Source organism: Parus major, chromosome 6 (assembly GCF_001522545.3).
Source record: "Parus major isolate Abel chromosome 6, Parus_major1.1, whole genome shotgun sequence".
NCBI lineage: Eukaryota > Metazoa > Chordata > Aves > Passeriformes > Paridae > Parus > Parus major.
Window position 1 is genome coordinate 29,350,250 of NC_031775.1, and position 25,834 is coordinate 29,376,083.

General features: G+C 39.5%; 1 long non-coding RNA gene across 1 annotated transcript in view; it reads left to right on the plus strand.

Moving 5' to 3' along the window:
* The window catches only part of LOC107206648, a 31,819-nt gene that overhangs the window by 286 nt on the left and 5,699 nt on the right, over positions 1 to 25,834 (plus strand). The window contains exon 2 of the long non-coding RNA XR_004498140.1: positions 23,099 to 23,163. This is a non-coding gene — a long non-coding RNA (uncharacterized LOC107206648). The remainder of the gene's footprint in view (positions 1 to 23,098; positions 23,164 to 25,834) is intronic.

A 25,834-nucleotide genomic window follows, 5' to 3' on the forward strand; every position in this document is an offset into this window, starting at 1 on the left:
AAAAAAAAACTTCTCCAGGATTAAGTCTCATGTATCACCTTGTTCATTTCAGATCTTGATTTTCATTCTTTTGCTGTCTTGTATATACAGAAATTTGAAACTGTTCCATTCTCTCATCATTATCTGGGAGAGGTGTAGCTCTTGTGTAGTTAAATCTAGCAATTATTTTGTTTTAAAATCTGTTACTGGGCAAACGTTTATGTCATTCATCATTTGTCTGATGTGAATTACTGTTATTGGATGTAAACTGTTTTAAACAGCTTCTAGAGTTTGTTTCCTATGTTTTTTTCCTGAGAACCTGTGTCATACAGAGCCTTCAAACTTTTAGCCACTTTTTAAGTAAAGATCTGACTAAGGTAGCTCAAAGCCTTGAACCCACATATTTTATTTTGAAGGAAGTGATGTGAAATAGCCAAATCCTGGAACTTCTGAAGTTGATTGGAAATTCAGACTGGCTCAGAATATCTGGGTGGATTTGGGATTTGTGTTACAAGCACAGATTTGATCTTGATTTGTGTTGGAAGACTGAATCGACCTCTCCCCCTGCCAAAATAAGCCATAGTTGTGTATCGGGTAATTTGATTAAAAATTTAAACCCCGTGAGAGGGACAAAAGAAAACTTAGAAAACTCAGCTTGGTGACATAAATGATACATTCATCTGAAATGGTACATTCACCTGAAATGAAACAAGATCTTGTGTGTTTATTCAAACACTTCAGTAAGTCCAGAAATGGGAGCATCATTGTGACTTCTCCAGCCTGCAGGGGCTGTGATGCTTCTGGGGGAGAAGGGTCTTTCTGTCAGGGTTAAATTCCTGCAGCAAACACTTCTCAGCACTGAAAGACACTCGGGCACAGAGGCAACACTTGTCTGGACCCTTCTCCTGACAGCGTGGATAGAATCTCTTTGGAGAAGGGTGATTTCTGTCCCACCAGTAAATCCCACCAAGTGGCTTAGCAGCAGTTCTGTATCATAGGAGCTTAATGAAAGGGAAAATATAAAGCATTCAGATTTTGATTTTGCTCTGAAAGTGCTTCTGTTTATGCTGCCATCATCTTGGTCTTTAAACAGACCAAGAAACCCCCAGTATTAAACAAGATGAATAGATTAATTTAAAAACAAATATTAAATAAGGTAATATTAGAACAAGTGTATGGAGTACAAAGCTAACCTGGGAATGGGAAACAGTTCTTAAAAATGTTTATGCAAATAAAGACCAAATACAAGAAAGGCTTTCATTGATTAAGATTGGGAAGATGATTAATAATTGACTAATCTGACCAGGTGAGGACTGAAATGTAGGTACAGAAGAGTGAGCAGAGTCACCTGAGGCCATGCCAGGAGCCTGTGGCTACAGCCCACAGCTCCTCACCTGCAGCTGCCCTCGGCTCTGGGAAGTCTCCCCAGGCAGGAGCACTCAGCAGATTTACAGGCAATTGCTCCAGGCTGGGATTCCTTGGGTCATTTACATCCACCACTTGAAATTTGTTGTATTAATTCCACCAGCCCAGCATTTATCATTTATTTATGAGATTTATCACAGGACTAGCACTATTGCTCATCTCATGATCTCTCCAGTCAGAGCTGCCACCAACTTAATGGCACTGTGAGGAGCTGTGGGTGAAAAATTGCCATCTGCAGAGAGGGGACAACTTAATCCTGAAACTTTGAATAATTTCTTTGTGCATAAATATCATAATGGTTTACAGGGAGCCTTTTAAGACTGAACAACTGCAAGACAGCACTCAGGAACAAATGTACTTCAATTTCTGTGGGTTTTTTTGGCATAAACCTTTAGATGTCAAAGCGTGGAGAGGAGGAACCAAGAGGTGCAGATCTGTAATTCACCCTGTCACACAGCTCTGTTTGATTCCTCATTTAGCTGGGGTTGACAGTCCCCCAAGAGCCCAGTTTTGACACTTTTCTTCATTTCTGGAATTTAACTGTGCCCAAAGCCCTCACAAATCAGCTTCCAAACAAAGTTTTTATTTTTTTTTTTTTTTTTTGTAGTTGTAGGGTTGCACCTTCTCTTGTGTATATGAAAAATGTATCTCTCTATCTATAAAATCTCTGTATCTCTGAATTTCAGACCTACTTAAACACACTATAGCAGCAGCTTCTTTAATTGCAAAGGTTTATAGATGAAAAACTCTAAAGTACAAAAAATGAATGCGTTTTGATTTGAGGTTGTTCTGCTCTCTTGTTGCTAAATGCTGCATTAAGAAAAAGTTTCTTGGTGTATTCTGCCCTCAAATGACAAACATTGCTGAACTTATATTAAATATAGGTGGTTCTGATAAGCACATTAGCTGCTGAAAGAGAAGGCTTGCATGGGCTGATGAGAGAGGGAATTGCTGCTTTGATTTAACAGATACTGATTAGCCTAAAAATATTCACTTAGGCTAAAACTAAAAGTAAATGGGGGAAAAATTGGGTAATCATGATCTCGTAATACTTCAGGATGTGCATGGACTCAATAACAAGCTTGGTACCTTCTGCAAGTGTACAGAAAAAAAGACACTGAGGCTACTCAGTGGAGTTATTAATTAATAATTAGGGTATGTTTAGGCTGCACAATACCAAAAATGCAGATACAATCTATTTCCAGAGGTTACTGCCAAAATACATATTTTTTATTATGACATTCTTGTGAAGGGTCTGATTTCCCTTCTGTATTTCTGTGCTTTTCAAAAAGACTTTTTCTTTAGCTTTTTCATATCTCACTGGTAACTCCCAGAACAACTGGGACACAAACACCTCAAATATGCTACTTGAAAGGGAAAAAAGTATTTTACAAGTGAAAGGAGAGATGTAAATGCATGGGAGGGTAAAAGTTTTACAGTTTAATCATTTAACCATACCAAAGATATGTAGATAAGAGAGAAGCTTCAAAAGGAAAATTTTGGGACAATGAGGCAAGGACCACAGGAAAACACATCTGATCCTATTTCAATTTTGAAAAGAAGATAAGCAGAACTCAAGTTGAATTTCTCTGCACCTTGGATATGAGTCCATTGATTTGTGCATGACAATTGCTCCTTCAAGGGAGGCTTTGTGTCACTGCATGCAAATTTGCTTTATATCGAGCCTTTCTTGCAGACTTCAGCTCAGAATGCTTGATAGAAATGAAGAATATAGTTCAACAGCAAGAATAAAAAAAACAAAATACTTTTTTCTTTCTCTTATTTTGCACAAGAAAGAGATGGCTTTTTACATCTGTGGGTTAAAAGAAAAAAAGGGAAAATAAGTAGGGAATAGGCACTGAAGAGGTTCTAGTGGGATTCTCAGGAGTCTGACCTCGCTGGTGTGGGAGAATTCCCCTTCCAGTGGCAGAGGAGGCCAGTGATAGATGAACAGACAGTGCAGCCCCTGGGATGGAGGGAGAATAAATTTCAGTGCTGGAAGAGCAAATTCACAAAATTGTTTGTAATAAGTGCACTTGTAAATGGTTTCCTCTGCTAGTAATGCCCTTTCTGGCCACAGAAAACTGGTTTCTGGAGTTTTCATCAAATCCTGGTCACACTGACAATACCTCTGGGAGCCTGGAAAAGTGTGGAAATTCAGTGGCATAGTTCCAATTTATATCTTACTGTTGCATTGCAATGTCAACTTCTTTCCTTTAAACAAACTAACCAAGTTAGCCTCAGTTGTTATTTGCTTTTTTATAAGTCACTTTGAACTCTGCTGGCAGAAAATGCTGCATAAGAGCTGGGTATTATCTTTATATATGAAAGAAAAATTCTGTATTTAAGACCTGGGCACAATATTTCACACAGTATTGGTATGGGTTAGTGTTAACCTTAATTTATTTCTGAACCAGGAGTTTTTGCCCTTCCTGCACCCTGCTTTGAGATGGAAAAAATGAAGCATTGAAAAATTAAATCCTAATGAGCTTTTAATCAGTGGCGAGCCCATTTATGGTAGCAATAATAGAACATTCACTTCCTTCCCAGATATCCTTTACTTACATCTGTATTTCTGAAAGATGGTGTTGAAATTTCAGGATATGGATGCAGATTTGGAGACAGGGGCAACACTTCAGAGAAAATGAAACACAGAGGATGGAGAAAACACAAAGAAACCTCTGAAATCAGGCAGTTCACTCTGAGACAGGCAATGCACAAGAATAAAGAAAACCCATTCTGTAGTTTCAGAATATTGCACTTGGATAGCAGGGAAAGCCATGGAAAACACAGTTTAAATGATCTATGGCAATGTAATGCTAAAGATCTGGACAGGTTCTGGAGGGACTTGGGACAAAAAGGGAAAAGAATCTGCAAAATATTAAGCTGCTTATTAGAAGTCTAAAGGAAGACAAGTACAGGCAGGCTGGGGGAAATTTTTTCAATGTTCATTTACGTGGCTGATAAGCTGCTCAGAGAATTTTTAGAAGCTTTTGTCCTTTTCTTTTCCCCCCCCTTTTTTTTGGTTTTCATTTTCTTTTTTCAGTGATTTTTTTTTCTTTTACTGTAGTGGTGATTGGGTAATGATTCCTGTGGAGCACAAGATGCTTCTCCTTGTGGAAACCTGGGCTTTTCTTTACATAAACAGTAAGATCCTATCCAAAACTGCAGAAACTGGTGCTCTTAGTGGTTTCCCAGTGTCTGTAAGAAGGGTTTGGTTGATTTATGACTCCCTGTTTTTCTAGTTCTGTGCTATACAATGGATATATTTCTCTTCTCTGCCTGTGAACATGTTCATCCATTTCTTTCTCTTTGGACTTTAAGAACTTCAAAGTGTTTCTTGTTTTTACATAAGGCAACACAGATGAACTTTCCTGTGATTTAATCCAATAATAAATAATTCTTCACTGGCTGCCCTTCAGTGACACAATTTTCTGTCTTATCTTGACTGACTTGGAGGAAAAAAGGATCCATGGAACCTTGCTGGGTTTAGAGAGGACATTATTATTTTTATTCATTATCCTAACATCTGAGGAATAGAAGAGGTAAAAAGAAAGTTATGCAAAATAAGTGGTAAAATGTATGAAAATAATCTCAACAATTTAGATTTGTTTTTCCATTGCATTCTCTCTAGGTAACACCATGATATTTCTTACAGTTCCTCTTCCCACTGTTGACTAATAAAGTAGCTAATGATCTGTTATGTCTAAACAAAGTACAAATATTTCCAAAGGCCTTAATATTTATAATTATAACATTACATGAAAGGGGATTAATCTGAGCAGAAGCATTTTCTGATACAGAATTAATTTGCTGTTTCACACTGTGATCCAATATATCAATGAATGATGCATTAATATCTCCTTTAAACACCTTCAAAAACGGGACATAGAGGTTATTTTTCCTATTCCTCTGGAAGCATCTGCAAGCTTCTTTTTGATGAAACCATAACATGATTTTAATGTCTGGATGCATTAACTCCTTGAGGAAAATGATGGAGTTGGAACAAACTATGGGAGGGAGGAGATTGTTAGGAATGGATTGTTAAATTCTTTGCTAGTGCTCATGTGGGTCACAGGATCTGAGATTTCCAGGCTGTAACAAGTCAAGGGAATCCATGGAACAGTTTTCCTCCTGCTCTCCCTGTCACCTGAGGAGAGATGTAATTTGCTTCTCCTTCTCCATCTGTTTGGCAAACAATCCTCAGCTACCTGAGGGAGGTTGTAGCCAGGTGGGGGAAACATTTATTTCCTTTGTAACAGCTCAGAATGGCTGATAATTGATCAGAGAGGCACCGTTTGTCTGACTGGTAAATAAACAGCACAAAAAGAGCTTTACACAGCCTTGACAGATCCTGACGTGGGCTCAGGCATGGAGCTCAGCCAGGGCCAAGTGCCAGGAGCCTGGAGATGTCCATCTGTGCTTGGGAACACTGCTCTCATCATCCCCATCACTGCTGGCTCTGGGATGACTCTCCTGGGGGAGGAACTGCAGGACAGCCCCTCCTGCAGGAACCCCACACTCAGATAAAGAGTCGAGCACTGGAGTTTAAAAGCTCTCATCTTTTGAGGCTCATTAAGTGTGTGGGTGGAGTTTTGTAGCCTGTGATGGGTGATTCAGCTCTCATCTGAGCTGGACAGCTGCCACAGCCCATCTGATTTATGAACTCATTAAACTTCAGCTGCTTACTCGTGACCAAGACCTCCACACAAATCTGGTGTCAGGTGAATTTAATGCTCTTGTGGGTGTCTGTGTGGCAGAATATAAAAAAACTCAATGTATCTCACACAATAATACACCAGGCTTGGAAACATAATAAAAGTTTCTGGCTTTACTGATAACAATACAGATACTTTACAGATACCTCTAAGCCAGTTTCTTTTTACAGTCCCTTGGAAATAATGGATTCTGTTTCCTTTTACATGCAGTCATGAACGATTACAAGATGGGGACACTACTTTATGAGCCCTTTCCAAATCATTAAAAATACATATATTGAGCTACCCAGTGCTGTAAAACATGAGTCACTGGGCAGCTCATGAAAATATTTCTGAAGGGTATAAAAAGTGCCACTCTTTCCATTTTTAATTAGTTTCTCTTGTGCTTAAGTGCCTTTAACAATGAGAAGGTGGCAAGTTCATTTTTTTTTTCTTTTGCATACAGGCAGAATGCAGCAATAGAGCATTAATAAGGCAGAACCCTTTCCCTAATCCAGGAATTCTTTACTCTGCCTTACAGAAGTCTCTCTAAGATATCTGCATGCTTATGTGAAACCAACTCACTTGTAAGCCTCCATCACTAAAAGTGAAATGTAAATTGGAATGTAAAAGAAAATATGAACTGATTGTTGGAGGTCCAATTTCTGATTTAAAATTGTAGGACTCCTTTGTTTTCCTCATCATCAGGAAAGAGAAATCACTGCCATATCTCAGTTGCAGATCCACAAACACAGGTGAAAACATGAGAAAAATGCAGAATTACTATCCAGGATACCAGAAACCAATAGAAATAGTGATGGCAAAAAGCTGTAGTGCATCACCCTGTTTTGATATATTTGAGTACACATTCAAGTGGATGTTATAACCATTCCTGCATTTTAAAATTTTATTGAAATAGTATTTCTATGACAAATATAGTGAGAAGCTGCTTCAAAGTTAAATGGATCTTGAGTTGCAAATAGACTGGCTATATCTGGCCAGCCAAATTATCTGGTGTGCAACTGAGAAACAGTCTTTCTGAAGAAAACAAATATAAATAGAAATAAAACCAGTCCATTTCAGTAGTTCTTGAATGACAGTGTCTCTCTGGGATATCAGAGGACTTTGGGACCAAGTGGCAACCAAGTTTTGGTTGCCTTGAGCAGGCAGTATTGCAGGGGAATAAGAACTTGTCCGAGAATACTTGAGCCAAGCTTGATCATGAGCAGTGAGGGTGATGCTACAGGACATTGAAAACCCCTGTGTCTGCTGCCTCTCCCTCAGCACCTGCACTCTGGCAGCAGAGAAAGGAACTGGGGGCATTATCAGCTGCCAGAGCCTTGGGCTACTGGGATTTAGAGGTCTCCTGCTCAGGCACATTTCATTCTTCTGTGTGGTTACCTCAGCTGAGATGGCCCAGGTTGTGAAGAGAATTGCCTGATCTGTGTCAATAAATCAGCTCCTCTCTAAGCTGGGCTCCAGCAGGAGATGCAGCTGAGCTCAGCCTTGGCACTGGACATCCCTTGTTTCAAGTGATCAGCTACTGATAAATCAGTTTATCTGACCTTGCAGCCCTGTGTGAGCAGCTGTGAATCTGTGCTATCTTTCACATCTCATGCTGTTTAAACAATCCTGTCTTTGGACTGTGGCTGTGTTCCTCAGCACACCACGGCCAGCATTATTCACTTGCATAATATTAACACTTAAAATTAGGTGACACACTCTTTCCATCTGTTAGTTTCTCATTATATTTATTCACTGATAGCCAGCAAATGCTGCAGGAGCCAGTATTTTCCCTTGAGAAGAGAGCACTGGCAGGTGACAACTTGCTTCTAGATTGTGGTGAGATCCCCTGCCTGGGTAAAGAGCCAGAAGAGCACTTGGCCAAATCTGAGAGCAGCCACACAATGAGACCCTGGGAGATAGAAAAGTTTCATGCCTCTTGAGAATATTATAATATCAGTCCAGTGGAAATTCTATAGGATTGGTTTTCATTCCTAAATGTTTATTATAGAGATATGGCTAAGGTGGATTTCTTTAAGAAGGGAAAATATTTGCACAGATGTATTTGGGGAGAAAAAAATTTAAAATTGTAAGATGGTTTTCCTGATAATTGAAAAAAAAAAAAAATACAGACTGAGATCCTTACTCATCCCAGTGCAAACTTAATGTAACTTAGTATTGACAGAGGCAAATGGCTGAAGTGTTAAAGATCAGAAACAGAAATTCATTGGGATATGAATTTATTAAGTTTTCCTATTTTACTGCTAATACTTGTAGTGAGAAGGTCTAGGCAAGATATTGGGACTGGGGAAGATGTTCTTTGTTATGCTTTTTTACAGAGCACAACGTTTATGCAGTGATGAAGGAGAATGAATCAGTAAATAAAACCTGGTCTGGAAATCAGTGCCTAAGGTGGGGGTACACACCTTCCTAACTTATTTGTTTTGTAAGTTCTACCTGGCCATTTAGTTTCACTATGAACATTTTATTCAGCTTGAATTTTAACTTTTTAAGATTTCTGAGAGAAACTCTTTCAAATACATCTCTGGAGGTTCTTTCTCTTGTGGCATTATTCTATTTTGGTTCTCATAGATATCAGGTTATAACCCTTCCTAATTAGATTTTGGTAACATTTTTTTTTTTTCTTTTTCTTTCTTTTGATGAATATAAAATTTTGAAAGGTTAGACTTTTACTAAAAACCTATTTATAGAAACAATCCCTCTGAAGCCTTATACAACTTAATCACTCAGCTCATTATCTTTCTGGCTTCATTCTCCTCTTCTCTTCCTCCCCATGGTTGTCAATCCACCTGGGTACCATAAGAAAATGTAAAAATTTTCTGCACATTGCACCGCTTAAATAAATTAACTAAAAGGCCTCAGAATTCTAGGAATGTTTTCTTGACCCTTTTTTTTAATTATTATTATTTATTTTTTTATTTTTTAGTTCTTGATCATTTCAGAGAAATGTACATGGAAAATTTAGGCCTAATTACAAGTGTCTCATCTGGTAGGGATGAGGGATGATCTTCAACTAAAGAGTCCAAACCAAGACTTGGGTCCAAACTATGGATGCACTGCCTGCACCTCTCCTCAGTTTTCCCCACAGCTGTCCTTTCTTCTGAGCTCCTTCTGATTATTCTTGGAAAGAACAGGTATTTTTATCATAGAAGTTACTTTGATAAAGATTTTTTTCTTAAAATACCTTGTGACCTTTTAAAAATTTATACACGTGCAACGTGATTAATTTTACACATATGGCACTTCATTTTTTTTGAGGAGTGCTGGTGTGGATGGTCATGAAGCATTTATTGCAGTGTTTTCTGATTATCTTCATTATCCCATTATTGTGAAACACTGTGAACTTTCTCATCAATTAAACCAGCTGTGTTTTAGGGATCTGAATGCAGCACATCTGGTGTTTGATGGAGTTCACCACGGGAAAGTTGCCATGTTATGGGCAAAACTTCATCTAAGCCAGGCTTTGAGCTGCTGCCTTCCTCTCCAGCTTTCATCTCTGTGTAGCCCAAGCAGAACTGGCTTTGTCCTTGGGCAGTCCTTGTACTCAACCAAAACATGGAGACAAATCCCCCTTCTCCAGAGCAGCGCCTTCAGATCTGTAGCACAGGAGCACGGGACAATCCAGGCTGAAATGGACACCATGAGGACATCTGCTCCAGTCCCCCCAGCCCAGGACAGAGCCAGCTTTGAAGTCAGATCCATTTTGAAGCTCAGTCCAGTTTGCTCTTCAAGCCAAGCTTTCAGCATTTCAAAGCCTGGAGGTCCCCCAGGCTCTCTGGCCCACTTTAAACCACGTGCACTGGGAAGAATTTTACCCCAGTCTCTGAGCAGTGCTCCTTGCTTTAAGGGGTGTCCATTGCTTCCAGCCATCACACTGCCACCTCTGAGAACAGTCTGCCTCAGTTTCCCTACACAAATTTCCTCCTGACTCTCATGGTTTTGTTTCTTTCCAAGCTTTCACCTCCATCCCCCCTGGCCTCATCTGAGGCACCCCTTGTTACCTCAGCAGCCACACTGGCAAGGCTGGGCTTGTCAGAGCTCTTCAGTCCTTGGTTATGTGCTATCAAATAAATCACTACCATCCCCTCCCTTCCTGGGAAATATCTGGGCATATTTTTCTAATTTTGCTTCCACTAGGGAGGAGAGGAACAGGTCAGTTCCCCACTTTATATTGCAACAGGGTTTGCATGGAGATAAAACACTTTGTCCATTGTGCTGCTGAAATCTGGGACGATCCTATGACCTAATTTCTCAGCCCATGAGGATGGCTCCTCTTTCCCCATCCTACCCCTGGTGCCTAAAATCACCTGCATGAGCACAGATCAATCCAGGACTCTCCTTGTGCAGAGTTTGCACAGGCAGAACTCAGCATTCAGAAGTAGCAGATTTTTTTTTTTTCTAGAGCACCTTTATTCCTCCTGGATTAGTACAGTGACCTTATCAACAAAATATTTCTTATTAAAGTTCAGAGACACTGCACATCCCTTTTTGTTGGTTGCTTTCCCTCATGTCTCCTCCTGTGTTTTAATAATCTATGCTATTTTTATTTATCATGAGCAAATAGTCTCAGACTAAATTAAAAAAACCACTAGGACCTTAATTTGCCAAGCATTACCAAGGGTTTTTTTGTTTAATTAAAAATACTTGAAAGATTCTGACTAAAAAAGGCCAGGGAATAGTAGTCAAAGGAAATGCTATCTAAAAAAAGTAATTGCTCATTTCATGTGGGCAGCTCAGGTTAAATATCTCAAAGGAACAGCCACATTTTGAAATTTTGAAATAGATAAATTACTATTTCTGAAAGGAAAAAGGATTTTTCTGTAATTTGATTCATTAAGATCTAAATATAGAATGCTTGTTGCTTTACCTGAGGTTCAATTACCACACCACCTTTTGTATTTATACAGCCTGTTATCTAAGCATGCTTTAATCCAAAAGTATTACCAGACTTGAAGATATTTGGGTTTTTTTCTTCAGTTATGATGTTATGGAAATTAAAAATCATATGTAGTGCAGAGTTTGAACATTCTGAAGCTGCAGTTTACAGAGTAGCAAGTAAAACAGTTTGTGTCTATGTCTGTATGGCAAATATTTTCTGGGAATTTTACAAAATATTTAGGAATATATTTTAGAATATATTTAAGTGTGTTTATAATGAGTTGGTGTCTGTGGAGCAGGAGTCTGGCTTTGCCCTCTGTATCTCCTCCAATCCATTTCTGCCACAGACCACCCTGGCAAACACAGGATCTCTCAGCAAACATTCCAGGATTGCTTTTCCCAGGATTGGTGGACTGGCTTGGGGACCATTTTCTGGCTGTGCATTTTCAAACATATTTATAATACTATATCTGCTTAATGGAAAATGATAATGGCAGAGAAAGAAAACTACACAACTCCAGGAGGGTCAGAGTGAATTTGAACACTTATTTCATTATTTTAAAGGGCTTTTCCAACCTAAACAATTCTATGATTTATCGGAGTGGCCTGTTAGCCTGAAATAAAAGGGTAACACTACCACTGGTGGTGATAAAAATGTGGAGGCATATTTACTGGACACAGAGAGAAATGTTCTATTTTACCTGTTCATTCAACAGATGCCAAGGAGTTTAGGTCTCTAAAGGTGTATCCAGCACTGATGTATGATGCTGTGGATTTCTTGAGCTCTCAGGTCCACAGAGAGACAGATCAGCAAAAGGAGCCTGCAGGGGAAGCTGAGGAGTAGGGGAAAGCAGGAAAAAGAAAAAAGGAAGTTATGTTAAAATATAAAATACAACCAGCCCAAGGCTGATGCCAGCCTGGCACAGCAGGTCTGCACCTTGAGAGAAATCAAGATTCCCATGGACTCCCCTTCCCCATGAGGACTTTTGCACTGCTTCCTCCTCTTTCTCCTCTTCCTCCTGCAGCCTTCTGCTTCCTCTGGTACCTCCTGCACTCTCCTGTTTCTTTCTGCTTTCTCCTGTTTTGTCTTGCATCCTCCTCTTCCTCCTATTTCTTCCTCTTCCTCCTATTTCCTCCTCTTCCTTCTCCTCCTCCCTCCTGCAGCTCCACTCACTCCTGGCAGCTCCCCATATCTACTGACCTAGATAAGAACCAGCCTGTGACTCAGTGTGTATTAAAAAATAGACTGTGTGATTAATGTTTCGTGATTTTTCTTGTTCCTTGTCAGTGCCTTTTGAACAATTATCATATTAATAAATGATCAACATGGCAGTGACTAAAATACTGTTTGAAGAAATTAGTGCAATGGACTAATCAGAAATCCACAGCTCTGGTGCTGAAAAATGATGACCAATATAGGAATTGAACACTTGACTTTTTCCTCCTTCTGGCTTGCTTTAATTGGAAATTTTTAGAAAATGCTTTGACCTTTAGATAGCATTGCTCAGGTTATTTACAGCTCTGTTTGGAGTGCTTTTAATTTGTTAGAATCCAAAGACATCCTAAGATTACAAGAAATTTAGGGTCTGGCCAGATCTCTTCATCAGATTAATGATACTGCTTGGGAAACCCTTGGATGAGAAACAGTATTGTGACAACTTTTAGAATGCATATAAACTAGGAAAAAACCCCAGACCTGGTATCAGGAGGAGCCTAACTTTCAGTTATTTTGGTAGGTCCTTCTCTCAATTCATTTTTTTTCAGTTGTGAAGTGAATCAGCAGGCAAACACCTGACCTCTATTAACTATTTGTCAGGAATATTGTTTAGGAAAGAACTGGGGACTCCTGTTGTGATCTTGGAATGTGCTTGGTGTGCTGACACATCACTTAAAAGCAGATAAAAGGCATCCTAAGGGATCTTACAGTTTACCTTTCTGTCTTCTTCCCTCTAAATTACCTGGCTATTTCATTGATTCATCTTCTCTGAGCGACTTTCAACAACACAGATCCTGCCTTCATTTATTGTCTGGTTTTTTTGTCACCCTTTGCCATCCCAGGTGATGGGTTTTATCCCTCACCTTTGGTAAACCATGGAACTGAAGGCTGGAGAAGGTCCTTGATGTCCCCTCAGCCTTGCACATCAGACATCCCAAATTCAAACACCAGTTCACTTTGCAGCTGTGAAACACATCTGGGCCAGGGAAGAACAAACCACCCCTGAAATCTTGGCAAAACTGAGGGGAAAGATATTCTTCATCTGGACACTTTTAGAAATTTCATTAAAATGTAGCCCAGCCGTTGGTTTTATTTCTCTTAATGTTTTCTTCAATGCTCTTTAGAGAGTTTAACCTATCCAATACTCTAAAGAACTCTTGTAAAGGAAAACTTTCAAGCCCTGTGTTCCTTCAGCACAGCAATACAGCTCCAGGTATGGTGTGTGAGCTGCCAGACTGTCCAGGAGAGCAGCTCAGAGCTGCTCTGCTCACAAAGTCTGTGTAGGTGTTCTCAGGAAATATCCAGGCTGGGTAGGCACAGGCAGCCCAGGTAAATAATTTCTGATTAATCAGTGTCCTCACTCCATTCCCCCCCTCAGTCCCTGAACACTCCCCTTGACATTTCAGTGTTTATCAGTGGGCTTGATGGGGTGCACTCTGTCTGTCTAACCTGTTCTTATTAAACAGAAGTGCTTAACATCAGCAATAATTTACAAGACAGATAGGAAAGCAGGCAGTGGTGACAAGACTTTCTGAGCAAGTGCAATATTAAACCCAGCAAAGGTTTCACCTGGAGAAAAATGCCCCACAGCTCCAAGCTGAGGCAGACTTGGGTGTCATTTCAGGTCAATATCACACTTTTTTTTCAGCAGTCATATGCAATATTTAATTTATCTTGGGGAGCTTGGGCTTGTTCTTTGATGATTTTTTTTAAGACAATGCAGCATTATTACAATTGTCAGGTTGGTTTCTGCAGGCAGAGAAGATACCACACACCTTGTGTATATCCAATAAGTAGAAATAAATCTAATTCAAAGTCTGAATTAATACTATGCAAACATTAATTTTTTTTGTTTAAATTCAGTCTTCTATCCAAAAATGGAACTCAGACTGTTATAAAACACATGTTAATATCTCAACACTCATGCTTTTATACAGCATGATAAAAGTTCTTGCTGCACTTTATCCTTGAAAACCCCAAATTTTTATGCAAAGGTAAGTTTGCTTTTTTCCTGATCTGCTCAGTAAGAGTGTGAACTAAGATCTTGTTAGTCTTTGATGAATAATAGGTTAAAAAAAAAAGTTAGCACCATCTATGGTACTGTCTGCAGAGATAATTAGGAGAAAAAGACACCAAAAGCAGAGTTTTTCCATTAAACAGTGAAGAAATCCAGCTTAAAAAAAAGGGGGAAAAAAAACCCTCTGCTTTTTTACACTTAATATAACTTTTAGTATTTTTATATAGTGGCTGTTATATGCTTTCAAAAATTAAGCAACTATTATAAGATATAATTTTTACAGCTGAGATGTTCATCTAAAGATGAAATAAAATAAAACCCACACTCATTTTGCATGCAGAGATTTGTTCATCTGTGAACCCCCCTACACTTCTCTAACAAAAGCAACTCATGTGGCTCCTTGCAGATACCAGCAAACAAGAGTCCTTGTTTCTGATTTACATCTTGGAAAACTAAACAAAAAAAAAAAACAACCCAAAAACCAAAAAATCCCTGTCCTCTAAAGCCCTCAAGGCTGACAGGCAAGCTGAGTATGAAATTTGCTACTTCCCAGCAGTGGTGCTGTGTAGTGACAGATGAGGAATGCTGCCTGTCAGCTTTCCTCTGCAGCTAATTTCTTAAAAATCATCCCTGTGCTGCAAGGAGGAGGTGTTTTTTTATCACCAAATGGAAAGCAAAGCCTGTGTTGCCTGGAAAATGTATTGGCATTCCTGCTTTTGTTCTATTTCACCTGGGGAAAAAATAAAACCACCCCAATTCTGAAAGTGGGGGAAAATCTGAGCAGGAACTGCCCAGTGTTAGTAAAATTATCACTTTTCTTCCCTTTATGTGCTTTGCTGAAGCACTTAAAAACTGAAGTTCTTCTGGAAGCAGAAAAAGTTCCACTGACAAGTAAAATAAAGCCATTTTCAGTAGACAACTCTTCATCTGTTTCTGTTTCAAACAAAAAAACGTAATTTTTTGAGCCATTTCCATAACCTGAATTGTATTTTTAGGTAAGTATCGGCATCCATTTAAAAATTAAAATTAATCACAGTGTTTGCAACACACTGGAACAATTATTGGGAAGCTAAAAGTGAGGATGAGCTTTCCAAGTGTTGATTTCTTCTTGGCAGACATCAGTGACACATCATCAGACACAGAGCATCCCAGTGCTCTGTGGGCAGCCCACTGCTGGAATGGCCCAGAGCCAGGGGCAAAGAGCAAGTCAGGGATCACAGAATCATGGAAAGCCTTGGGTTAGAAGGGACCTTAAAGATCCTTTCATTCCATCCCTCCTGCCATGGACAGGGATCCACCCTCCAGGTCAGGCTGCTCAGGGCTCCATCCAGCTTGGCCTGATCTCATGGAGCAAGATGTTACTCCCAGATTTTGGTGTCTTTCCCTTCTCCTCAAAATGCAGCACATTTTTCAGCCAGAAAAGGCAGTGCACTTTTGCCTGCCAAGGTAGATTTCAAAGGGATTGTGAATCCTCCAGCAAAGGTAGGAAAAAGAGTAAGTGTAGGATAATGGGAATAATAGGTTAGTGAAGTGCAGGAAATAGAACACCAAAAAGATTTCTTTTGCATGAGAAATAAAAGGCAAACAGAAAATGGTGTGTTTTGACCTTAGGAAACCCCTAAAAATTGCTAAAATGGCAAAGTTCCTCACTGTATTTATAGCTTTCTCAATCAAAGGGATGATCTGTGAAGGAGAGGTTTAGAATGGTAAAGAATTTTGGTTTTACACCTGTTAGAGTCAGAAGCACAGAAAATATCCCATTTTCTGTGTTAACAAGTTCTAACTCAGGAGAACACCGAGTTTAACTTAAAGCCATAGAGAAAGCTTCTAAAACTAAGTAAAAAAACAGAAATGTAAGTTAGAGTTGTATTAAATCACTAAGTTAAAAAGGTAAAGTTTTAGTTATATTAATATGTGAAATTAAAAATAGAAAAATTAAGGTGTTATCTCTTTCTCCTTCTTGTTCTTCTTCCTTCTTCATCTTCTTCTTCTAATTGTTTTTAATAGTAAATAATTAAGTAAAATAATCCACATTGCATCCCACAAGTGTTGAGTCACTAAATCACTAAAAAAATAGGTTACTTAGCATTTAATCATTAAGTAAATAAACACATAAAAAGCCTCAGAAAAGTTCTTTGTCCCTCCATTTTGTACCTTGTTAGCCTAGTGTATATAGCTCCTTGTACTCTGTAAATATATAATATAGATAAAGAAAAATCAACAACTGAGTCCAAACATGAGAAAACAAATCTCTCTCTGGTCAGCCTCAGCCCTAGGGAAAAGAACCAAGGCACCAGTGTCCCACCCCAACACAAACCCTTCTGCAGATTGTGTTTTTTCTGTGCTCACTGCTGGCAGGTGAGTGAGGCCCTGCTGGGCTTGGCTGAGGCTCCTCATGGAGCATGAGGAATGTGCCCTCAGCTGGTTCTTCTCACTGCTTTCCCCTCTTCACCCCATCACTTCTGCTCCCCCTGTGTGTTACCTCTTCTCCCAGCACTGAAAACAAGTGGGGGGTGGCAGACACCCCTCCTTTCCTCTCCATCCTCCCTGGGGTGTGCATTATTTCTGGGCCCCACTGGACAATATATTGAATATATTCAGTTAGGCTGCCACTTCTCCCTCTGTGACTGATGAGCTTCCCTTACCTGTGCAACCTCTGTTTTCACTGCCAAGCTCTGGCCTTTCATACTGTCACATCTGGAGTGATTTTATGCCTTGTCTGTGTGCTTTTCATGATTACACTCTTGCCTTGTGAAAAGCTCCATCAGAACCTTGATTTTATTTTGGTGATTTATTTTTTTTTCCCAAACCAGCTCAAAACCTTAGCACTTCACAAGGTTTTTGTTAGCCAAGAACTCGATCTTGTTATGGTGCTCAGATAGAAACTTGGAGTTCCTTTTAGACTCAGGAGTCCACATTTATAACTAGTAGAATATAAAAGTATAAACTAGTAGAATATGAAGTAGAATATAAAACCTCAATTAAAGCCAAAGGAAGTAACCACAATGCAGACAGGGTTTTTAATACCTGGATTCAAAAGCACTTTTTAACAGTTAATTCAGTACTCCCTGTCCTCCCTGATTTCAGCTGCTGGAGGAAGATTGCCTCTAATGAGAAGCTGCCTCCAGACCTGAACACATTATTTTTAACCAGTTCCCAAAGCAGCCCATGGAGTGCAGTTTGGAACAGGCTGAGTCCAGGAGGGTGATAAACCCAAACACAAGTGTTGCAGGAAAGATCCAGACTGGGGAGGGAAGATGCTGCATTTCAAGAAAAGCCTGAGATCTCTGGGACTGTAGTGTATTTCTCATTGAGCTGTGAGATCCTGTTTAGATCTTTGTGTCCTCATGGAGTCCTTCCCCAGCACTCCTGTGGCACAGGGCAGAAAGACCTGAGGCAGTGAATGAAACACACAGCAGAGTCATTTTAATGAGCAGATTATTATTGGAAAATGTGATTTCAGAGGGACAGGCATCTGTTGTGAATTCAGGTCCGGTGTTGACAACACCTTCTGCAAAGGATGAAAATGGAAATATCCTTTTCAGGTTAAAATAATTCCAGTTTTAATCTTAAAGAGGAAATTTAACAGAAAAAAAACCAAAAAACAAAAAAAACCCCAACCACGGTTAAAACAAAGTATAGCAACATGCTTTTGCTCTGATTTTTGCCATGTAACCGTCCCCATCTTTCAGAGCAGGGCAAGCAACAATTGACATTTCTCATTTATGAGAAGACTGAAGTAGTGTGCCTACAGATTTTTGCATTTACTGCTGGCAGCCTCACTATAGAAATTCTCTAATCCACTTCAAGCACATAATTCTTGTGGGGAGCCAGCTGAGCTGGGAATGGAGAGCCCCATGGCATGGAGGGCCTGCTGTGCTGACATTACACACCCAGCACGTGGCCAGCACAGAGAGCCTGTGGCCACTTCTGCATCAGCAAAGGAGCAGCACAGCTGCTGCTCAGACAGAAAAAGGATTTCAAGGCTGCCTTATACAGTTTATAAATTCTGTGTTCATTCACCCCTGCTTGTAAAGCCTGTGCTGGGAAATGAGTGAGCCCTGGCAAGGAAAGCCTGGATAGCGGGATGTGACAGTGTGAAATTAAACTATCAGTAGTCATTTTATTCTTGGTAAACTTCTTGCTCTTCTGTGATCATTGGGATTGACTTTGGGAGATGGGTTTTTAAAACTTTTTTTCTCTCAGAACTTTTAATACAAGCAAAACACCACTGGTGAAAATAATTTTTTACAAAATATTTTTGTTTTGTTTTCCTAAGCATTTCCTTGTATTACTGCTCTCAAACAGCTCCTTTTCTATTTTCTATGTCTTTATAAATGCATAATATTAAAATCTAATTTAATATTAAAATATATAATAAGCATTATCCATAGGCAAACATCCAATATTAACTTATGGAAAAAAACTGGATCATAAATTTCTACCACTGTAAATCCTCCCAGTCCCTCCTGGTATTACAGGGACTCCCTTGGAGGTCAGATGAGGTTTCCCTGTGCATAATGTCCTGCCCTGACAGATTTTCTCCAGCATCCAGAGCCTCTTTCCCTGCCAGCCCAGCTGAGTCACTTCTGCCAGTCCCTGTGTAAAACTGGGCACACAGCTGGCAAGGGAAGATGAATGTGAGCTGGGACAGGAGCAGGAATAGGAAGATTGGTTTTTGGGAGAAGTCTAAAAAAGCTTCCCTTTAAGCATGACAAAGTTATTTTTGCAAGGGAAGAAGGCAGCTCCTCACTCTGAGCATATCCAGGCAGGATTAAAGCAGGACAAAGGGAAGGGACCAGCACCCGAACACCAGGGCACGAGGACAGGTAGGAAATTCCAAGCCTGAAGCTGACGGGTTGCAAAGCTTCTGATGTTTTAATCCAGCCTTGCCAGAGGGACCACGAGCTGTGCAGGCACACAGACAGATGGTGTTGGAGCTGCTGCTTCTGCACTGGGACTTGGCAGCTCCCTCCTGACAGAACCACACTGCTGAGGGGCACTGGCTGCAGCCTGGAGCCAGGATTTGGAGGGTTAGTCAGGAATTTTTCATTTATAAGCTGTGGCTCCAGAGAGCTGAAGTTTAGAAGTGCTGGTGATAAACACATTGAACCTTCCAGCTGCGGATTTTTGTTAGACAAGAGGGAAGAGACGGGGATCAGAGGGATCATAATCAAGGGAACTCTGCTGTGAGAGGAAAGATGCTGTCATATCCCATTTACTGCTACATGCCTGCTCCTGTTGATGTGATTTATTGCCTTCAGAGATCAAAGTTACCCTGGCAGGGGCTGGAGCAGACAAACCCTCAGCCAGACCTCATCTGTATGGTACAGCCATGCTTGTGTGGCAGAGTCGTGTCTGCACAGAAGAGCCTTTTATCAGAGAATTTTGGGAGATTTTAGTTAGCTTTGCCATGTCACTTCAGTGAGAAAGAACACTGAGTGTACCCAGGGAAGGAGCAAACAGAGCAGCAATATCCAGGGGATTCCTGCAGCAGGCTCCCAGCCAGTTGTGTGGGAATGTTCTGGCCTATTCCAGAATTCTGAAAGTGAAAAATCTCAGCCAGCCATATCATTTTCCAATGACCCCTGCTAGGCTACACAAGCCTGTCCCAGCCTAGGGAAATCATCTTTTTTCTTTTTACTCAGATCCTCTATACCACGTTGTACATCAGCTTAAACTCCAGGGCCTGGCAAATAAAGTGCCTTCCTTATTGTCTGTGGATATGGACATCTGCCAGGAAACTTCAGCCTTCCTGATCCACAGGCCTGGCCTAATATTTGAGTCTTCTTCAGTGAATAAAAATTCTTCTAGAGGGAGAGGGCTCTTTTGTCAGGTTAATTAAATCCAGCAGTGCTGGCAACATTGCAGCTGTTAGAAAATACAAAAAGAAGCAGACTTGTGTAAGCCTAGGGATCACTGGGGTATTTTATGGCTTATGCAAAGATTTGTAAGCAAGGAAAGAAAGAAAAAAATCAAAAAAGGTGGCCAAAATGTCAAAAATAAAGGAATTTTTTCTGGCTGGATCTTCCTGGCATCTTGGATGTCTGCTTGGTGGATGCTCCTCTCTCCAGCAAAGCTGTACTGGGTATAATGGAATAACTTACTGAAGAGGAAGCTGAGAAAACTTAACAGAAAACCACTTGAAAACTCACTTTGCTGAGATGATGTTTAATATACTTAATAATACTAATGTTAAGTAGTAAAAATCCTTTGCTCTCCTGAGGCCAAAGTTGTTTTAATAAAGGAGAGAGAAGAGGCAGAAGATGTTGAGCCATGTCTCTCCTGCCAGTATATCTAATTAACATCAAATATTAACTAAAATGCTATGTAATCGTCTCCAGTAAGTGACATTGAAATGAAAATTCTTCAGCTAGAGAAAATTCACTGGCATTCTTTAATATATTCATGCCAATGCTCAAGTGGCTCCACATTTTCAAGCTTCTTTCTTTCCTCTCTTTTTCTATTCATATTGACAAAACCCTGTTCCTGAACATCAGGTCTGGGTTCACCATTATAATGGCTCTAATCCTATTTTACACTTATGTTAGTGCTAATAAATCTTATTTAATACCCTGTGTTAGTGTTCAGCATTTGTTTTAAAAAAATTCTCATACTTTTATTGTGCTTTTTCTTTTGGCAAATATATTTGTGATTTGGTATTTAGAAGATCATCTTGAGCAATATTTTGAAAATCTATCTTCATTGGTTTCAACTCAAAATCTCAGATTACAGATGTTCTAAATTTTCAGTTGCATCTAAACATTCCTGTCATGAATAAAATTTATATAGTTTTGTGAGGCATAGAGACAAACTCTTTCAAAATGCTTCTTAGATTTTGGGCATATGTGAAAAAGTGTCAATATTTTATTTGCAGTTAGTTAGATTTGAACTTAATTTTCCTTCTCTCTGAGAAACAATTGGATTTAATTCAAAAAGTTTCATTGATTGCACAAACACTCAGAAGTAACCTACAATGAATTACTGTTTCTACATCTTAACTACCAAATCCTATTAAATATTGTCACTTCAACGTCATTGGGCCATTTTGGAGGTTGTGTGCTGTGACTGCCTTTTAGCTTTCTCTGGAGACCATGGGTTTATTAACCTGAGATGAATTCCTGATGTCCATATTCACCCTTGCTTTAATGCCACATCCACAGACAAGGAATTTGCAAGTCTGCTCAGTTTTGATGTGAATTGCAAATTCTCAGAAGCGCTTGGAGGAAGAAAGCTCTTCCAGAGAATATTTGTGTTATCTCTTTTCTCCAGGTGTCTGGTTTTTAATGTTTGCAGAAGAAACATGAATACCGTTTTGTAGGAAAAGTCTTAATGTCTATATTTGTTATCAATGGCTTTTATGTCCACTTATTCCTGGAGCCTTTAGGGAGGATGCTGAAAGGGGAAGTGCTGGAAATCCCAAAAAATGACAAAATGATGAAAGTGAGATGAGTATGGGGCTGCCTTCATGGTTTTTATCATGGAATTTCACAGCAAAAAGCAAAGGGGGAGATGACTGCACTTACAACAGGGCAGAGAGAGAGAGGTGTTGAGCATGAAAAATCCGAGCTCCCTTTGAGCTGAATGTAGGAAAATAATAGAAAAGATAAGTGAAATCTTCCAAAATCATAGGCATAGCAATGTGTTCTTCAAAGGGGAATGATTTAATCTGAGTCCTGTGGAAATTCCTACAAGACTCCCAGGCAGAAACTTTTCACAGCTATTTTGTACAAGGTGCAGGTGTAGAAATGTTTTATTGTCCTGCCTTACCAACCCTTTATGCCTTCAGAACCACGGGGTAATGGACTGTTAAGTCTCACTCCACATAGGGCAAAAAGAGATATGTAAATACAAATTCAGATTGCAGGAAATCACTTGCATCCTTGGCCATAGCATCTACAGCCCTGTACTGCATTTTCAGCACAAATATAGCAGTTCCTGGGCAGAAGTTAACCCAGGGCAGGTCTTTCAGAAAGATCAGCTATAAATGCCCAGCTAATAGATCCAAAAAACCTCTTGGCACTGCAGAGTTTCAGCAATGTTTTTGACCAAATTGAGCTCCTTCAGTTGTGTGTGTGTGTGTTGCCAGTAGACTCCTGAAAAAGTTTTGAGTGACTTTAGTTTCTTCATCAAGTACTCAGTTCTGAGACCTTTTACAGGATCAGCCCTTGAAAGACCATTAAATTAACTTTCTGCCTGGATTCAAGGATCACACGCTACGGGAAATGTTTGCTGCAATTTCTTTTTGTGGCATAAAAATTGATGAATTTTCAAAAGTCATTATCTTCATCAAACCCAACCTGTTCTCATTAGATGTACTCCAAGAAGAGTTGATGTTCATTTGTTTCTGGTGCCATCTGCTTTTACTGCTACAACAGACATTTGTGGGAAATTGAATATGGTAATGCTCCTTTTTCACCCCTTGTGTAACAAAGACTTATTTTGAGATGCCTCTGCCTGAAAAGCAGACCAAAATAAAGGAGAAAACAAAAGTGCAAGGAAAAGTTCTTTAGCTTTCACTGCTCACCAGTGAGCAGTTTGAACTAGTTTTGCATTGTATTTCCCAAATATCTTGTAGCAGTCAAAAGTCTGTGAAAAAATGTCCAATTACCCATTTTATTACTGTTAGAGTTTCTACTGTCAGTGTCCACTATCACCTCACTTCTTTCAACAGAGCAGGATCAAATGGGCTTTATGAGAATGGAGTCTAAGGGTGAAACTCTTCTTGACTGCTTCCACCTGAACACATATTCATCCTGTTGGAGCTAAACATCAAAGATTTTATTGTAACCTTTCCTTTGGGTTATTAAATGGGGAATTTTTATTTTTTATTTTAAATCTGAATTTTCCTTTTATTTAAAGGTTTCATAATGGAGTGGCACAGTGCATTCAGTGTGGCTGAACTGTACCAACTTCTTGCAGTCAAGGTAATCAGAAGAATCATTTAACCCTTAAATATTCTCATTTTCCTCTTCTGAGTAGGTTTTGTGCTGTTAACTCAAATAGGAGTGAGCTCTTTTGAATTGTCACAGCCAAGCTCTTTTCCATGGTTTTTATCATCATTTTCATTCTTGTGCCAACAAGAAAACTGAACAAGGGCAAAATGTCATTGCCTTAATCTACTGTGGTGTCAAAAATTATGATCAATAATAAAAAGGAAGGAAGGCAGACTTTTTATTCTGGAAACAGGACCTATATTTTAATGGGAAAGGTGAATAATGCAAACTAAATATTATCTATGAAAGCCTAAATAGGACTCTCTTGCTGACTGTGACATGACAAAATTATTATATCTGAAAATTTACTTTGCTTTAAAATAGGACTCATCTGGGAGATACCATTTTGAGCTCAAAAACAGTTTAGTTAAGCAATTCCATAACCTCCCAGATTATTTTCCTTCTGTGAACTTCATCTGATAGCAAACATTTAAATGTACATAGCTCAAACCCTGATGACTACAGAATGAAATTAATTTGAAATGTATTTTTTAAATAACATATTTTTTCCCTCCTTATAACAGAATCATAGAATAATTATTTGAAAATATGAAATTATATAAAATTGTCTCAAACATGAGGGTCTTTCATTGCTTAAAGAGCCATAGTAGCTTTCCTAGATTAATGAATTCCTTTGAGGAATTTACTTTTATCTCTTATAATGAAAGCAGTCATCTAAATCTTTGGCTTTGGGGTTGCTTTTTTAATCATCACAGCAATATCAAATCATTGCTTTGTCTATCCCACTGTGTGTCCATTGTTATGTATTTGTATAACAAAAAGCTCTCCTCGTGCCAATTCTTTTACTGAGCCTACAATAATATATCAGAGTGCCCATGTTTTCTTGATGTTGGGCTTTATAAACATAAAACCAAATGATTGAATGGTCTGGAGTCATTCAAAGTTGAATATCTGCCACTGAGGGACAAAATGTAAAGCCATGAAGCTGGAGTCTTTCAGCTGAATTACAATCCTTAATAAAATGCCAAAATGCATCCTTCTGGCTCAGGATATGAAGGTTCCCAATGGTCCTCCTTTCAGCCACTGACATTTTTCATTAAATTCAGAGCCAATTATTACCAATCATGAGGTTGTGTTCAGGTTCTAGGCTGCCTCACAGAGAGGAGCTGAACGAGCAGCTAAAGAATATCTTATATTAATATAAATAATGATTATGTACTGTGCTGAACCCTAGGGATCCCAGTCATGGGTCAGGATATATTCTCCTGATCTCAAAAGCCAACAAGTTAGATGAGTTTCACAGCTGCAAAACACACATGGAAATTTCATTGCCTGCTCTTTCTAAACTGCTGTCACTCTATTATTGCATATTTGGATAAAGAGATGCTGCCTTCATGCAGTAAAAAATACCCAACTGCAGGGGAACAAGGTAGATCTTCTGAAGGGCAGATTCTGTTTCCCTCAAGCAGCTCTGGAACTCAGGGCACAAATTGGTCTGTGACACTGTATGAGGGAAGTAGAAGAGATGAAGTATGTTAAAGATGGGATTAAAATGCCTGCATCAAACCACCTCCTCCAGGAATTCCCCTTTTTGCTTTACTCTTTGCATTGAAATGTTTCCCACCCTCTGTTTTATCTTTTTGAGAAAACCAGTTCAGTCTGGGCAGTTCTCCAGCAAATGATAACGGCACAACTTTATAATGATGGAAATATTCTGGACTTTGCTTCAGCATCACCAACAGGAAAAAAAAACAATGACAGCAAAGGAAAACAGCCCAACAACAACCTTCTGTTGCTTGTCCCTGTGGCTGTGTTTGTGTCCCTGTGCTGTTGAGCAGCCCCCTGGAGCAGCTCAGGGATGCTGGAGCTGGAGAGGAGCCCAGAGGAGCTCCTGGAGCCGTGCTGGACACGCTGGGAAGCGCTGGGAGATTCCAGGCACTGGGAGCTGATGTGATTTGTGCAGTGTGCAAACAGCACTGTTAATTATGGCTTGGCAAGGCACTGCCACAAGCCAAGGGAGGTTTTTGGCTCACACAGCTGATCTGAATTTGGAATTGAAGGATATGAACCAGCTCTCTCTGCTGAAGTTCGCAAGGAGGGTTTGGTGACTTTTTTCTTTTTGTTTTCTCTGCCCTCTTTCGTTTTCCTTTTGTCTCCATGCTAATTTAACTGCTGCCAGGTTCCTGCATCAGGAGCATTTTTAATCTTCTCAAAAGTGATGCATAATTTGTGAGACTTTGCAAGAAACCACACTATTTTTAATAACTTCTGTTGAATGCAGAGGGCTATGCCTCTGTAATTTTGCTTACTGTGTAATAAAACATTACAGTGAAAATTCCTTGGCATAAATATGTAAAAACCTAGTGAGGAATCCACAAGTTAGACTGACTGTCTGTAACACTTGTTGGTAGTTTTGCTTTCAGGCTAGATTTTTTTATTCAGCAGTGATTGGCATCTGAGGAAATCGGGATTCAAATTAAAAATAAATGCAGTCTGATTTCCTAGGAAAAAATAAAAAAACACCAAGGAGGTTTTGGGCTCAGACCATACAGGCATTTATTTACCAACTGTTTACTGTTCAGCTCCACTGCCATCTCTCTGCATCGATTTTCCTTCAAAATTGCATCCCCCTCACCATTGA